Source organism: Syngnathoides biaculeatus, chromosome 21 (assembly GCF_019802595.1).
Source record: "Syngnathoides biaculeatus isolate LvHL_M chromosome 21, ASM1980259v1, whole genome shotgun sequence".
Classification (NCBI taxonomy): Eukaryota; Metazoa; Chordata; class Actinopteri; order Syngnathiformes; family Syngnathidae; genus Syngnathoides; species Syngnathoides biaculeatus.
In genome coordinates, this window is record NC_084660.1 from 4632153 (window position 1) to 4646731 (window position 14579).

Below are 14579 nucleotides of genomic sequence, written 5' to 3' on the forward strand. Positions count from 1 at the left end.
TTTTTTCGTACTGGTACTCGTGCTGCCACAATTTGAGCCGGAAAAAAAATCCACAGACACAAAGAGATCTTTGCTGACTTTGGTCAGGAGCGTCGAATCAAGCATTCATAAACATCCGACAATTGGGCATTTTCTGATTTTCATCTGAGTTTGCTGATGGCGTCGAGTGTTTTTGGAGGAGAGTGCGGCACAAGACTTGGAGTTTTAAGCTGCATCAGGAAACTATAAAGATTGGACTTTATCATACGTCACCGTTTGTTGCTCTTCATTTTACTTCTTTCAATTGTCACAAAATTTCGGTAAAGTGGCCACTTTCCAACAATTGCTATTGAGTTGTCAGACACCCCAAAGTAGTGCCGACATCAAAACACGATGCAGAGCCGCTCAATCTATGGCGCCTACTCACTCGGCTGTATTTGCTTGGAAAATGTCAAAACTTGCCAGTGTGCGTGACACTGCCGCAGTGCACAGCCACCTGCATGAATTCATATCTGTCACCGCTGCCTACGCGCTCAACCCCCCCGGTCCCACCCACCCAAGGAAGTGCAGCGGCTCCCCAGGCGAACGCGCTCCCTCCTTTCCGCCCCTTCGACTTCATCTGTCACAAACGTTGCGGGTGCCCGCCGCCCGATCCACGCGGGTATGCGTTTGCCAGCCCCGCGCCGTCGTAGATGCGAAAAAAAACGGGCTAACCGTGACTATTTAATCAGTCACGCTTTTGAGCACAAGCCCGCACCTTTCTGACTATCTGACTGACAAGCGTGGCGACGTCAGAGCGGCTTTCTCACGGCTGTCATCAAGGCGGAGAAAACATGACTCCGAGCGAACTCGCCCCACGAACCCTCCAGTACAAATCGGGAGATTCGTCATCTTGAGCTCAGGACACAACGCAGCCATCACTTTGACTTGAAAACATTTCATTTGCTGTGATGGCAACATGAATGCGGGTCACTGATGTCATCGTACACACACCGGACTTTTGTGCAACCTGCGATGTGCATGTGATTTGTGAATGGTCTCCATCTGTGTCTTGCGGCGAACAATGCGTGGCGCGGTCCTCGTTTTGCGTGAAGTCGGCCGATTCTGGCTAAATGCCTGACGTCGGCAATCAGTCCTTGTAGAATACAACAGGTAGTTTTGTTTCATGTCTTGCAGTGGCCAAGGCGGGAACGGCTTAAGGAGCAGCACCATGAAGTCAATTGCACTGAAGAGGCGCCGATGTAGCTTGCCTTGTCGTGATACAATTTTGCAGCAATGCCTTCCGTCTCTTCCCTCCTAGTTCCCCAACTTGGTGACCCGTCGTTTGTCCCGCTGCCGCCTCCTTTCCATCCCGTTCCTGTGGAGGGCAAGAGCCGTGACTGAGCAGGTGCGCGGCAGGCCAGGGGCAGAGGTGTCGCTCGGGTGGCGCCCCCCTCCCCGACGGGCATTCTCTCCACCCGACTCTTTGGCAGCGTCTCCACACAGTAAGGTCTTGCTCTCTTTTTCTTTTTTTTTTCTTGCTGGTTTGTTGTTTCACTCCAAATCACACGTCGTATCCCACGGTAGCTTTTTGTATCCAATATACTTCAAATGGAGTGATATGGAGGAGTCGTGTGTGTTGGGGGAGGGGTCGATCACAGCGGCGTGTATCGTATGTTATTAATTTGTCGAGCTGTCAGTCGAACCACACTCATGGCTGCATTTATTTCGCCGCCCTCTCCGGCTCCATTAGTGGGTTGGGTTATTGCTTTTTGATTGTATTTATTCCCCTTCTGCCTTTCATTTCCGCTACAATATTACCTGGCTATACACTCCCCCCCCCCCCCCCCCCCTTCTGCCGTTGTCAAAATTTGACTGAGTGATCTTTCAATGAATCTCTATCCATTAGTTTATTGCTTTTCTGTTGAGGAATGCTGTTTCCGTCCTCGCTGGAAGAGATCAACGGCACGGTAATGTCATCGTACTGTATATTCCATTTATTGTTATGCGTCTCACTGATTTGGCTTGAGTCGTGTGATTGAAAGAATGAAATTTCAAGGCCTTCTCTGCAAGGAGCTACATTTAGAAAGCGATCCGGCCTGGGTGGAGCGGCTTTCAGTATATTTTCCTCAGTAGCTTACATAGGATCCAATGTGAATGGAACAAAATTTGACTTATGAGGCATGTTTAATAGTTATTTTACCGGAATGCGGAAACGGTGGGGATTCATTCAAACAACTGCGCCTCAATATCCTCTGCTCTTTTCCTATATTTGCTACCTTTTCATTACAAAGATGTCCTTGTTTGCAGGCAGAATCGGTTCGTCGTGAAAGGCTTCTTAGCTTTACAAATGTGGTCGGACATTCTGAATGACAACACGTTGTTCCGTCCCCCTCACTAATTGTCTCCATCCTTAATTTTTCAATCCAATGACTCCGTAACTCTTGTAGGACTCTTGGTATTTCTATTTAAATGCAATCTGTGAGCCCTCTGGTGTCTTAATTGTCGTCATTCCCCCCTAGCCAAAAAAAAAAAAAAAAAACATCTCCATCCCCAAGACGACCTGTTGCATATAAAACAATCGTGCACTTACTCTAGAGTTAAATTGACCCAAGTCCAGTCATTGAGGTCAGGCCTGTATGTCCTTAACTACCAGAGAGACACCGAGCGGATGAAATGATCGACGCTTGTCACTCTTGCCAGATATGTGGAGGCCAAATGAACTAAGGTACCAATGTCGGGTCGTGCGATGACATGATCGATTTGCAATGACTGTCGAGCATGAACACAGCCATTCCTTAGTTGTTTTTGTTTTCCAAAAATGTTATACCCCTCGGATGTCCTCAACTGCGAGCAGTAGCTGCTCAGACATTAATGCCTACCGAGCGCCGGCTTTGATTGACATTGCCGACTTAACCGCAGGCATAAATCCAAAGCCGCGGGAATGACTATAGGCTGTAAACAGCAATAAATAAACAGTGATAAACTCATCATTGTACCAGGAGTCTTGTCACACTGCAGTAGTCCTCACAAGTAGGAACATCTCTGGAGCACTTGGTAAAATGCACTTCAATTGAGTCTTGGTAGGAGACTCACAGGCTGCTTTTTACTTGCCGCGTTGTCACCTTTGGGGAGTTGTTGACTCGATTGGACCCCTCTGCAATGACATGACAGGATGGAGCATGAAACAGTTTGTAATTTCTGATATGCACTTAAGAGCACGCAGCCAAGAAGGGCACACTTTCCTGGAAGAAAAAAAAAAAACCAACAGATTATTCATGAAGAGTCCTTATATGTAAGTGCTCGTTCATTTGCAAAGTATAAAAGAGAAATTGTGAAGTGACGCAAAGAAGGAATCGTGCAGAAAATGTTCTTGGGTGGCTAGTTTCACTTTTCCAGTGCCAGAAAAACTCCCAGGTAAATTTAATTGAACTAAACAACATCGCAGGCACAAATTGTGTAAGGTCAGAGATGCCGGACCGAACTGCAGAGGTTGGGCTGATTGAATTGATGTTCCACATCTAACCGTTCTTCCAAGAATAGGCAAAGGCGAAGCTTTTTTGCCATAAATGTTGAGCTACTTTCAACGCAGCTTCACTGGCATTGTTATTACTGCTTAACATACTCTACGTCTGCTCGCTTGATGCATTGGAAACCCCATCGGCAGCTCATCTGAATTAGCTCTGCTGTTGTGGTCTTTTGAAACCATCGAATGATCCTTACTTTTTGCTGCACGGAACCATCACAAATTGCTGGTTTTTAGCTTAGGTTTAGTTTGCCGACTGTACTTCATGTTATCAATCAATTGTAGCATGTTCTACTTCAGGCGTGCGCAGCAGTACTTCTATTGTGTGACTTTTTTTTTTTCGTGGATGCACTCAATAGCTCATTAGTGCTGACAAAACTGCTTTGCTGGTTCCTTCAAGCTCATTCATCATCAATGCGGCTTTGTCCTTCTCGAAGGACCTTAGCCGTGTTGTTGAACATTTTTCAACGTGTTCTGTTAGCTACCCGTTATCTTATTTACCCTAAAGAAGAGCACAAAATCAGACAGCCTTCGTCGGTCGATGCTTCCCTCCTTTATTCTCTGATCAATAGCTCAGTGTAATACTATCAATGCTTTGGGTATTGCTCCGATGCCTGCAGTGCCAAAAATACACTCGGAGGCAAATGGGGGTCACGTAGCAATTTTAAAGCTTCCCGGAATGGCAGGACTTGATGAATCGCAGGAGCAAACATGCATTAACGATTCATTTGTCTTTGACTCATCCGGCTGTTTTCACACTTTATATATATATATATGTTTTTTTGTTTTTTTTTTTTGTTTTGTTTTTTTTTTTTGCCTTTTGAGTATTTGACTCCCCTGCTCCTCAAAGTGCTGCTGCACAAGCGATCGGTGCCAGCCGCGACTGCTTCTGCACGGCTGAGTCCATAGATCAACGTTACCTGGCGAGGGTTGGCGCTCACATCAGGACGGGGGTACCCAAGACCGGGGCGGAGACGCCAATATCCGAAACTGACTTTTAAAATATTTCCCAATGAATGCGATTTGTGATAGCTTTGTGAAATGCAATCATAGAAGGAAATCACAATAAGTAAATAGATCACTGGATTTTTTTTTATTGACCCGCTTAACTCAACTATGGGACTAATTAGACGTCGAACCCTTTGACAATAAACATGCTTGACAGAGTCTCACTTTGATTTATCTCGGCAACAGCGCAGACCCGTGTCACATGGAGTAGGTAAAAGTGAGTTTAATTGCGAATAAACGTGCCTGCTTGGCTCATTTGTTATGTACTGTTCACTACCACAAAAAAAAAAAAAAAACACTAACAGAATAGATGCGACATGATTCATATGCGTGGATGGATAATTATCACCATCGCAATTCTGAAAGGGATGCAAACAAGAGGTCTTGTAGCGGCGCAATATTTCTTGTCTGGTTCGGTGTTCAAATAATTAATGAGCACACTTTTAATCTCCCGATGGAGAACGCTCCACCAGAGGAGAGAAGATTGCTAAACCCCTGGATGGTTGGGGGAAGGAGGGGGCGGAGGGGTTATAAATAATAATAATAATAATAATAATACAGTACATCGCAGGTCAGTTCATGTTCACCCACAGAAGACACTGTTTTGATCACGTGGCCTCATGTTTCTCCTGTATACTTTCAAGTGAGCCTAAAGTGCGCTGGGAATATGCAAGCGTGTCGGGCAAATCGCTGAAAGCAGTTGTTTGCCTCGCAGGGGTAGGAAGCGGGTGCCTGGCTAACCAGCAACTCAGAATGCAGACCGCAGGCTGAGGGGATCATGTTTTTATTCTGGTCGCAAGTGTAGTAACCCCGTGTGTGTGTGTGTGTGTGTGTGTGTGTGTGTGTGGTGTGTGTGTGTGTGTGTGTGTGTGTGTGTGTGGTGTGTGTGTGTGTGTGCAGTATAGCTTGTGTCTGGTTAACAAAGTAGTGCTTTGAAGGAGCCATATTGGCCTTTTTTTTTTTTTTTTTTTTTTTTTCCCTTTTTCATCCCATTTTAAAAGTGTTCCCAGTGTCCCCAAACTTCTTCTGGCCACTATATACAAAATATTGAGAATTAATGGCCACTTAAAATCCCTCAGATCGATTTGGACACTGGGAATTTTGTTATGGTGGCAACTTGAGTCCGAAGAGAGAGCCATCCGGGCAAAACAGCGGACGGAGCTTGTCAGACATTTTCACTCGTGGAGGCATCACTTCAGTCCCGGAACGGCTAGATCGCAATGCTCATCTATGCGAAGACTGCAGCTCTGCTTACCATCTGGCTTTGACGTGGCCGTGCTTCGTGGCATCTGCTTCACAAAGGCAGATCTTTGCCAACTCACGGGTGTAGATCGTCGGTCTCAAACTCCTTTTACCTTGGGGCCGCTGGAGGCGCATTCTGGCTGAGGCACGTGCGTGCAATTTAAATGACATCTTCTCAAACGTCTTATTTTTTTTAACACAAGGTATGCAAGAAAGCTGGTTGAAACAAGTTGCGTGGAAAACTATTAAAAGTTTCCGCGGCAGCACTACTGTAACTTTCACTCAATGAAAAATGTCTCTCGGCTTGCATCGAGCCTGATCGATGTCACGGCCCCGAGAGCCGTACACCCCACCGTGATTGGTAGCTTCGTCAATTTTCCCGCACAACAATGTAAAACTTCGGGGCCGCACTAACATTAAACTTTCTTAGTTAGGTGGGGCCCACAAAATATCATCTCGGGGGCCGCAAATGGCCCGTGGGCTGCCAGTTTGGGCCACTGGCATAGATAATGCAGTTATGGCCGTTGAAAAATATTGGGGAGCTTTTATTCATATGGGCAACATGTTATGTCACGGTGCGGTGACATTTACAAGAGGTTGCCCAAAGAGAAATGTTCATAAATAAAAGGTTTATTGGGTTTTAAATTTCCTACTTGATGTGCGTGCGGGCCCTCCAGGGATCCAACAATTTGTCTACAAATAAAATAAAACGCATACATACACTAGGGACTATCAAGTTCATAGGCATTCAATCCCAAAATAAAGAAAGCTGCTGTTCCTGACAAGTGGTCAAAAATATTTCATCAATTGGATTCAAGTGTGCTGACTTAAAGAAAGAGAAAAGAATGACATCCGGGGCAGAATCAGACATCATTGCTTCGGTTTTCATTGGCCCAATCAGCAACATGGACTACTCCACTTTTGTTTGAATGGAGTTTTCTTTTCGAGAGATGGGGATCAGTCCAATTTCTGAAGAAGAAAATCAGTTGACTCTCTGGGATGGAGACCTTTCATCACTTAACCCCCGTTAAGTATCTTCCCATCAAAAGCAAAAAAAAAAGCAACATTGGAGCTGGGTGCGAATAACCAAGGGCAAGGGGGTCTTCAAGTAGATATAGTCGGGCTTTAGTTGGAATTCAGAGCACGTGCCTCAAGATCAAATGATATCAATTTTATCATAGTTGCTGGCAGAAGTTCATCTCAGCTTCAGAGTCTAATAGGTGTGATTAGATTCCATTAGCCTGGCTGAGATGGGTATGGACGGGGCGGGGGGGGGGCTTGATATCAGGTGTTAGTGGCGCTGTTTGGGTGGCGAGAGATTGGAGGTCATTTGAGCTCGGCGTCATAGAACCTTCCAGGTCGGTTGTGGGGGCAGCGAATGCAGGAGAGTTGCATAGTCGAGTCATTTCCAGATCGGGGCTGGGGTCAGCCCTCTGATTGACATTGGCAAAGGATGCTATTGCTTTGTGTGGGATGTTTCAAGAAAAACGCCATACCTTGAATCTTCAAGTAGCCATTGGCGTTTGTTGTCCAAATGCATTTTTCTGATCCGGCAAGCCAATATCTTTAGTTGTCCGTAATTTCCGATCTAAAGCTCTACGTTGATCTCTTCACGTCTTGTACCGGTGTGGCACAGTGAATCTTGGCTTCCCAGCGCATAACTTCACGTTACTTATGAATCATGAGCGCCTGATGATGTCACGCCAAACGTGGCATTTGCGCTGGTCAATGAGCTTGCAAATCGGGGCTTTACTGCCATCGCCAGGTAAGAAGGCTGCATATTTATTCATTTTTTACTTCAAAATTGTGACCATCAATCAGAGCGTTACAAAATCCCCCACTACGCCCCGTCCTCATCGATAGCCAATCGGCTAATGCGTGCTGCAGATCAATTCCTGACTAACAGGGCTTTTCATCTCTCTCTGACTCAAATACTCACGCTAAACGGCTCTAAAATATGCAAATAAGCACATACAGTACATTCCTTTTTAGGTCAGTGCACATCCCTATTGATGCATCAGAAGCAACAATACCTCCACCAGGAAATAAAAATGGCTGAAAGGGGCCACGTTCTGCCGTTATCTTTGTATGAGTAGTTGCCAGTCAGCAAAAATGCTGTCAAGATCCCTGGGAACAATAATGGAAAATGATCTGTTCCTGTGGCTGATGCAAATAATTGACCAGAAGCAACCGTCAGCATCGGCACGCTTGACTTTGCGCGATAGATTAACAAGACTTTCTGTCAGCAAAGTCCCCGAAAGCATCGTGCATGCATATTCAAATCCCCATCCTGTGTGGGTTCAACCCAATAAAACTTCTCCGGTGCCTTGGAGTACGAGCCGGATGCCGCGGTGTTTACCCTGGCGATGGAAATTCTCATTAAAATTCACAACGATTCCGAAAGGCTTACAACAGGTAACGCTGAGGGGGGCCAGTGTGAACCGGTTTAATTAATCAAGAAACACAAAAACGAAAAAAGTGATGACAGGACCCCATCGAATCCTGCCCTGATGCAGTTGTGCATGCTGACCGGACGGATTGATTATGTGACTGTACTCATGCACCACCGATCAAATGAAATCCAATGATGTGGAAACATATTGCCAGGAGGAAACACAAAAACATCCCATTAAGCTGCAATATTTTAAATCGCAATGATCCCCAAGTGTATATGCGACCCGATTCTAATGTGTCGGGTTCTACAAAGCAACTTATCACTTGTCGGGGCCGCCAGACAACTGATGGGCATCTGTAATAAGTAAAGCCTAAATGGTGTTTACGAGGAGAACACATCTCGTTCATGCCGCAGACGAGATAACATGGACCAGCCGGGCCGTCCTTGCATGCAGACACGGGGAACTTATTGACAGGCGGAGATTAAAAACACATAGCCCACCCCATTAACCGCACAGCAAACGGGTTTTGTGTGCACAGCGACTTTACTTCACAGGTCACGCTGTGGAGATGCGCCTTGGTTGCCCTTGACCGCCTCGCCGTTTCCTCTTCTGGCAATTATCACCCCGTCTTTCGTCATGCGGGGGCCCTGTTTTTTTTTTTTTTGTTTTTAAATACTGGCCGCTGCCTTGGAGCTCGATTGGAGTCAGATTAATTGTCATAACAACAGGCGCACACAGTGCCAAACACCTCCCGCCGGACATTAGCTAAAGAGATGACACTGTGTTGAGTTATTCACGCTGACAGTAGCAAAGGCCATCAACATGACACCCCTCATGGAAGTTAAAGCCCAGACGACTGCACCACAGGTAGAGATAGGGGATGTCACTCTTGACGACAAGTACGTTAATTATGCCTCCAAAACAATGTTTGTCATTGCCTTGGATTTTCTCTTTTTTTTTGGGAAGCTGGCCAAGAGCAGATGTAGCGAGGCTCCTCATGCAGGGCTTTTGAATGTCATCCCCCAGTGCTTTAATCTGTTGTACAAAGTACCAGGGTGTGCAAGTATGTGTGTTATGGGCTGTGATACCAGAACAGGTGGGCACATCAACGCTTGAGCTGTTACTATGGTCTTCAGGCTAGCTCTGGTTCAGGGAGAACAGCTCTTGTGGTGGTGGTCCAAGGACTATCGCGTGTATTTAGCAGTTTTGTATCCACGTCAAGAAACTGAACCTCGACATGAACTAGAGTCAAACATGCAGTACTGACGCATTTCAGACCATCATTGAGCATTTTTTCTTGATTGCCTCTTTGAAAGCTTATTCTCACCGAATATTCTGTGGTGTGGCACACGTTAACTGCCCCCCCCGCGTATAGCTGTTCTGAAAATGTTTGGAAACGCTCATCCTCAAAGCTGTTCAATATTTTCTAACATGTAGTTGTCATTGGAAATTTTACAGTAAGCAAGCAACCTCAATAAACTCAGGTATCCACTCCCCTCGATCTAAAGTGGAGTACCAGCGTCCTAACATATTCCAGACCAGTTTTACGTATTTTTCTCCTCTAATTATCAATCGATAAAGGCCCGATTGTGTGATGTCTGTAAAAGATGACCTGACCTGATCCGATTCTGATCTCAGATCTATTCAGGTATTTCCTCACTTAACACACCCCACGCCACAGGATAAATAGTCAGGATGATCCTCTGCGGACATCCAAGAATCAAGACTTTTACCAGCTTTGATCAGAAGGACTGGAAAATGCTTTATATTCGGTCCGTTTATCGGTATGTGTGTACCCTGCTTATTGCATCCCAGACTACGGGATAGTCAGTCAGGGTAATCTTATGCGATTTCATCGGGAGGGTGAGAAAATGCTTAAATTCCTCCCGAGTATCATCACGTACCCTGCATTCTAGTCTCGAAGAGTCTGTGCGGCTTTAAGAGGAAAAGTTCACCTCTGCTGTGTCCTTCAGCGTATCAAACAGTGCTGTTCGACATTGCATCGGAAGAGGTGTCGTTTTTACCGTCTCTCGTTTGACAGGGTGCAAACCGGCCGACCGAGGAGAGTAAGTCGAAAGGTCGAGAATTGTCGAAAGCGCCTGTTAAGTCGCACCTCCGATTCAGCTGTCATGTTTTGGGGAACACAATACAGAATGTGTCTGATTTGTGGTAACGCAGGACAAGCCTGCTGCTGTTTTGGCATCGTGCTCGTTGCAGATGAAATTCATTCTGCGGATTTCGATGTAATTGTGAATAAACGCACGAGACCCTCGAAGGCTCTTGGCCTGACATCGTGCCGCCTTAAGGGAACAACACGATTAAGGGTCATTTCTCATTAGTCCGTGTCCGAGAAGGGGCATGAAGGCACACACAGCTTGGTTATTAGTGTCTGCCTTCCACAGACTGCTCCTGTGCTTTCACTAAACACAAACAACAGAAAGGGGGGGAGGGGGGAGACGGTTCTGTTTATGTATTTCAGCATGTGGATCGCCGCATCCCGACAAAAGCTGCCTGAAATTAATCCAGCGCTCTTAATTTGAGTCTTTCGTAAGATGTTATGTGCTCGCTCTGACAGAACAATAGCTTATTAAAAGCTCTCACTTTCCGAGATGATCCATTTCCAAGTCAACGCAAAAACCAACACGGCCCGTGAAACGCAAAGTGTGGAACCTGAATTTAATACCCTACTTTGTCATAGGCGCATTGAAGTAATAACCCGGTAAAAAGCATGTTCATCAGGTTAGAAGATTGGTCCATGTGATGCATTTGTGTTTATAGCTGGAGGTGTGCGCGTCTCCACTTAGTGTTCTTTTCAAAGGGAAAAGCCACAACTGTTTTTCAGCCTTGACTCTGCACATTAGGAAGTGGTGGTTTTGAAAGTGGTTAACCTGCCGATGTACTTCATCAAACTCCATCCCAAGTCATTCATTCTCCCCGAATGTGACACAATGATTAATTCAGCACCTCACGCCACCTCCGGGCCCCCGTGCGGGTTCTCCGCTCGGTAAAGTTTCCTCGCCGCCGTCCCTGGGGCCAAATCTGCAAAAGCAGGTCATCCCAGAATTCATCTCCTCCCACTAGTGGAGGGGTCTTATTCGTCTATCATGAAGCCTCCCAGTGGATCTCCTCGGCCATGTAAATGGAGCTTCTGAAAAAGCTCGACTTTAGCGAAACGGCGTTTCCTAGCACTAGCTGCTCCTTGTCTCTCTGACGTCTTTCTGGATCTTTTTCTTTGACACCCCGCACCCCCACTGCACCCTCTTTCCCGCTCTTATCAGTTTCCTGCGTTATCTGTGTGCCAAGGTCAGGCGGGCTTGAGGCTATCTATCCAGATAAAAACGGGATGTGGAGTCCAGGTCCGACAGGTCATGTCCAGCTGATGACAGGAAATCTGAAGATGTCATATTTTGCTGCACTGAGCACCCTCAACTACAACGCTGAGATTTGGAAAGTTTGGGGTTTGTTTTATTCTGTGTAATTTTGAGTAATAGTTGAAAATCAGTTTCAAATGATACTGAAAATGTTCTGGGGTCGTGGATTGCCTTGGTCTATAATCTCCGCAAATTATTTTGGGCACAACGACCCGGAAATGTGCTGTGAACGGTTAGGGAACGGTCGAGGTTGTCGTACCCGCCGCTACGCTCCCAATCGAGGTCCAGGCAGCCGAAGTAGACTCGTCTCGATGTCTTTTCGTCTCTATAGCATCAGGAAATGGATCAGTTCGATATGCGCCGCATTAGGATTTGTGATCTCGGGTTGAGCCGTCCGCGCCGGGAATCGCACGGCGGCGTCGAAAAAAACTTTTTAGTGGTGTGATCACTCACCGTTCTTTTTAAGTCACCTGCCCCACTTAAATCTAAGAGAATATCACCCAAAAAAAACGGCATAATTGCCCCCCATACAGAACAAAGGGAATGGTAGTGCTATTAAATAATTCAAATGGCTGTCCTCGGATGCCAATCAGAAATACTACACCCATAAAAGCCGTGTCTATACTTGGCGTGGAGCGGAAGCCCGGCAGCAAATGAAGGCATTATTCTTGTTATCCTCGGGAGGATGCGGCAGTGCGAGTATTTCTTCTTCTCCGGCTTGTCATCCACTTATTTCTTTATTTATTCTGCGGGGGGGATGTTTAGCTTTTGAAGGAGGACATCTCTGCGGGGTGAAGTGACTGTCAGCCCGACTTTATCCCCATTTGAATAGCGCCTCTGTGCCTCTCTCCAAGGTGATGCACACTTGAAAACTGGGTTATGGGAAGGGGAAATGACGAAATATAGGTTTTCCACTTTAGGTTACTCAGATCCGTGCCGTGAATCACTAAAAAAGCGCACGTAATTGACGCCCCCTCCCCAAATTGTTCAGAATTCCCCGTAGTCGTGGTTCAAATTGTAAACTATTCCCAAACTTGGCGCTGCTTCTCATTCACTTTCACGTAATTTAGCTTCGAATGTGTTTGACAATGAGCATAAAATGATCTAGTCCAAGTTGTTTGATTTTTGCGATTAAATAACATTAAAGAGCTCTTTGAAAGTGTTTTGAGAACTAAAAGTAATGTCTACTTTTGCATTTGAACTTTTCAGAGTCAATAAGTAGACCAAAGCCTAAAACATCACACAACACAAAGATGACGCTCACTATTAAATGTATTAATGTTGCGCGCATCGCTGCACGCGAATTGGACGGGAAAAATGACAAAATTAAATCAGGTTGTTTGAAGAAACTGCTGTTACAGTTTAAAAGTTACCTGGGCGAACACTAATTAGATTGCCATGGCAACATAGAGGCTGAAATGTGATTGGAGGAAAAAAAAAAAAAAATCTGGAATCCAAAGGCGCTACTGGAAGCCGTGCGGCTACAAAATAGATTCATGCAATTTACATGCGTAGCGTACATTCCCAAACGCAAAATTGCACGATAAGACCCGCGTGGCGATTGGCTCATTCATCGCGATGGCTTTCAAATTCACGTCGTGTCCAAACGTTAGCCGTGCGGCGAGGACGCGTACGCCGCCACCCAACCCCCCAACCCCCCCTTCCTCCCGACGTGCCTCCTTAATCGGCGTGAAACGTCTCCGTTCTTTATTATTTCCAGACACGCGTCGAGCCAATTAGCCAGCCATTATGGCAAGGCAGGTGGTGCGCTAATACAAGATAATAACACACCTTGGGCATTGAGCACCGGCACGCAGCTCGGGGGGAGGATTTGTGGTTTCAGCAATATAGCGCATCTCTCTAATTGGGATTGCTTAGGGATGAAAGAGGGGGAAAATTACTGAACTTTTTATGTTTGCCAAGTTGAGGAGGACGCCGGCATTATTGCCAATGACAACGTTCGCGCCGTGGGCTCTGCTCGGAGGACGCAACGCATTAGATCGTCACATCAAGTGAAAATTGAAGCCAGCTATGAGTTGATGTGAGCCACGGTGCATTCTTTGCATAGTTATTAGAATTCAAATGGAAAAAGAGACGGGAGAAGAATGCTTAATGAGGGCTAACCTTATCGTAGTCGTTACATTTTTATACGGCTCGGCCAACGTAATGCTAATTTGGATCACGTCTAAATTGACAACCTTTTATTGCCTTTTGTCAGTGTAATTCACAATTTGAAACGCAAGCACTTTTTTCCCCCCCAAGAATTAAAAGAACCATCCCGCGTCTTTTAATTCAAATGGATGAGCTAACTAACTCGTTGACAATGTTGCAGGAGAAAAGCTTTCAATAACGGGCACAAATGCCAACGTATACATCAATTTTCTATTTCTGCTATTTAGCCGTGACGGTCTTCTTTGACTTTTCATCAAATCTACACGGGCCGTAGTGCACCACATTGCACCCTGGAGGCCAGGGTGTGCACTGCGGAAACCGCACAGATGCCGGGTGAGGTCAAATTTTACATTAATTTTAGATGAATCGCTTTCAGATAATGTCACTTTGTTTTGGATCCCTATTTGATTAAAATTAGACTTTCAGCACAATTGCCAGACGGAATGGCGTTGTTATTTGCCATCGGTGAGTACTCAAATGCGAGCATTGTTACTCGCTTGGAAAAAGAAGCATCGCTGCAGTCCCGGTTGCGGCTGCACGCGTTCTGTCTCACGCGCCGCAATGTAGAGAGTCCGCGAGGATCGCGTCCGGCTTCCTTAGTGCGATGGCGACATCTCACCCGGTGTTTCTCCCCGTTGCGTTTAAAAAAAAAAAAAAAAACGGAGGCGAGGTAACGTTCGGAGCTCGGCTATCAAAACGGGCGCTCGGCGCGCGTTATCGCACGCCGCCATGTTTGACAAGTGAGGGATGCGGTGTCCCTCGCGAGGAGTGTCAAAAGTAGTTTGCTTCTATAACAGCTCGTGTCACACTTGTGATATTGTTGCTAACAATACGAATAAGACGTGCGTCTTATTGCTGCGGCGTCGCCGTGGCGCGAGCACCTCCGAACGGCATGCGGCTCTTTCT

General features: G+C 46.0%; 1 protein-coding gene across 6 annotated transcripts in view; it reads left to right on the forward strand.

Moving 5' to 3' along the window:
- Positions 1-14579, forward strand: part of focad (focadhesin) — a 369017-nt gene that overhangs the window by 212277 nt on the left and 142161 nt on the right. For 5 of the 6 annotated variants that reach the window (XM_061808830.1, XM_061808832.1, XM_061808833.1 and 2 more), the window contains one exon: positions 1280-1463. The gene's annotated coding sequence lies outside the window, so the exon portion shown is untranslated. Of the gene's footprint in view, positions 1-1279; positions 1469-14579 lie in introns of all 6 variants that reach the window. The other variant, XM_061808831.1, reaches the window with a different exon arrangement.